Below are 3,031 nucleotides of genomic sequence, written 5' to 3' on the forward strand. Positions count from 1 at the left end.
TTATGAGGTTGAAAATATAAATATATAATTTTTTTCTGTTGACTTACTTAACGGCCGAACAAGGGAAAACCGTAGAAGTCTATACTGTTAGGCACGCTATACATCAGTTTGAACTAACTGGAAGATGTTTAGAAAAAAACTTGTAGGGAAAATTGTAAAAAATGTAAAACAATAAAATGGAAACAACCTCTAATAATTCAAGCTAAGTTAGGCTTATTGTTTCATTAAATACGATGTGTTTGCATGCTGTTTTATTCAAGGTGTAGGAAGTTTAGAAATAAATGACGCTAATGGAAATTTAAAATGTTGCTATAAAGTAATGTCTTCTTTTATACCAGAAGAATGACGCAGTCGGACGTTGGGAGAAACACGCTTGTTGTGCACGTGAATGTGAGAAGAAAACTAATTACAGAGAAAAAAAGCGACTACAAGAAAGTGTCTCAAAAACGGAAATAAAAATTTAAGAGATAATTTAAAGTACCTTTATTCTTAATTTGCAAACGGTTCGCCCCCTAGCGGCAAGTCTAATTGAGGTCTTATAACACTCAAAATTGGGTTTAGATACATACGCGTTGTTTGTATTGGTTACATTTATAGTTCATAAACAAACAATGAAACGTCAGGCCACTGTAAACTTCGTAATACACTCGTCACGATCAGAACTACTCTTAATTCTGACCGTACGTAGTTGTGTTAATTGTGGGTTTTCTGTAATTCTTATTTCCTGCGATTTTGACCGTTGCAACACGAAATTTGATATATTAAGACGATTTAGTGCGGAAAATGCCGAACTACTGAAATGTTCGGTTTATGTTAAGGGGATTTTCTTTAAGTTCAATTTACTAACATGTTGAAAATATGAATATGTGTAAAAATATGGAGAGAATAAATAAAAAAAATGTGACCGTTAAGCCAAAAGATTCATTGTTGATTATTTGTGTCCTCTGTGGCTCAAAGGTAAATATGAGGGCTTATAGTACAAACATTGAGGTTTGATACTAGCAGTGAGCACAGTTGACATAACCCATTGTTTAACTTTGAGTTTAGACAGTTTAGCAGTTGTTTGTGATGTGTTTTTATCGAATTTTCTGAGGAAGTGGCATCAACACCACTAGTGAGCACAGTTGACATAGCCCATTGTTTAACTTTGAGTTTAGACAGTTTAGCAGTTGTTTGTGATGTGTTTTTATCGAATTTTCTGAGGAAGTGGCATCAATACCACTAGTTGACATAGCCCATAGTTTAACTTTGAGTTTAGACAGTTTAGCAGTTGTTTGTGATGTGTTTTTATTTAAGTTTAAGTTTAGAGTCGGCCAGTTACCGCGTCCCCTTAATCTCAAAAACGTTTCGCTTCAGAATTTGGGAAGACATGTGGCATAGCTCAAGTTTAAGTTTGGCAAAACTTCGAGGCTCGGTGTAGCTCTGTAGCTGATACAGATCCGTGCTTTAGCTCAAGGATGGCCAGATGAGCCTCTGAACTAGCGGTACAGATCTGTTTAACTTACTTTGGCTGCGGATCAGGAATAATAGAACCATAGGGCTAGGTAGGATGGTGCTGTTTTGTCATTTAGAAATTAAAACATCCCATGAGGTTAAATGAATTTTCTGGGAAATTGACAGGAAATATGAAATCTGATTTTAAAGTTCCATGTGTTTTATTATTATTTTTTTCCAAACACTTCGGCCCTCACAGTGGCACGTCTACGGATTTATACCGCTAGAAACTGTGTTTCGTTACCTGTGTTCGGCAGAACACAGATAGCCCTTCATGTAGCTTTGTGTTTAATACCAAACAACAACAACCTAAACTATTCAGCTACCTTTTCAACACCATTAATTTTTTTTTATTAATAAATAATGCAAACAGAAAACAGTGAGAACATAAGCAAAACAACGAAAAATAACGAAACGTTTTTCTCTTAAAACAACTTTAAGGTTAAACCATCCAAAACCGTACTTAAAACAAAACAGGAAGAACTAGAGAAAACTATGGAGCACACTGATGTGCCTGGCTCCAACTCTGGCGTAAGTAGTTACTAGGAAATACGGTTTGGTTTGTTTAGATAGCTACACGAGGGCTATCTGCGCTAGCCGTTCCTAATCTAGCAGCGTAAGACTAGAGGGAAGGCAGCTAGTCATCACCACCCACCGCCAACTCTTGGGCTATTCTTTTGGCAACGAATATTGGGATTGATCGTCACATTATAACGTTCCCAAGGCTGAAAGGACGAACATGTTTGGTGTGATGAGGATTCGAACCCCGCGACCCTCAGATTACGAGTCGAGTGTCTTAACCACCTGGCTATTCCGGTTCAGGAAATCAGGTTAGGACTGTATCCAAGATGAATAAAAGGCATTTTTTTATGGCTGGAAAGTATTATAACGAAGATTGTCTAACTGTGTCAAACCTACTGTGTCTAGAACAAATAAACAACACTTTTATTGTTTGAGTGTTTCAACAACGAAAGAGGAAGAACAATTTGATGAAATTATCTCTAGTTAAAGAAAAGAATAAAAAGAAAGAAATAAGGTATTATTAAAACAGAAAGGAGAACGTTTTTACTTTATGTGTATTATACCTGAAACCGGAGGAAATAAACATTTTATCCATTAAACTGTTCACGAGATGCGTGTTCCTTTTGGATGTTAATTGTGTATGATGGGGATTTTAAAGTCTCAGGTGTATCACTTTCAGCCGTGGATGCGTTATAATATGATGGTCAATCCTACTTTTTATTGATAAAAGAGTAGCTCAACAGTGGTGGTGAATGGTGTTGACTAGTTGCCTTCTCTCTAGTCTATCATTTCTAAATTAGGGACGGGTGGCATAGATAGCCCTGGTGTAGCTTTGCGCAAAATTCCAAAAAATAGACAATAAACAAGCAGAACTGAGAATGTTGTCGAGAGGCATGACGGGATATGTTATGAAATGTCCCTTGCACACTTAGACGTTTTAAAGGATTAATGTCCATTACGTAGGTTAAGTATTGGTGGCTGAGGGATATCAAATACGTTTTTAATTGTTAAGTCG

This window comes from Tachypleus tridentatus, chromosome 11 (assembly GCF_004210375.1).
Source record: "Tachypleus tridentatus isolate NWPU-2018 chromosome 11, ASM421037v1, whole genome shotgun sequence".
In the NCBI taxonomy this organism is placed as follows: domain Eukaryota; kingdom Metazoa; phylum Arthropoda; class Merostomata; order Xiphosura; family Limulidae; genus Tachypleus; species Tachypleus tridentatus.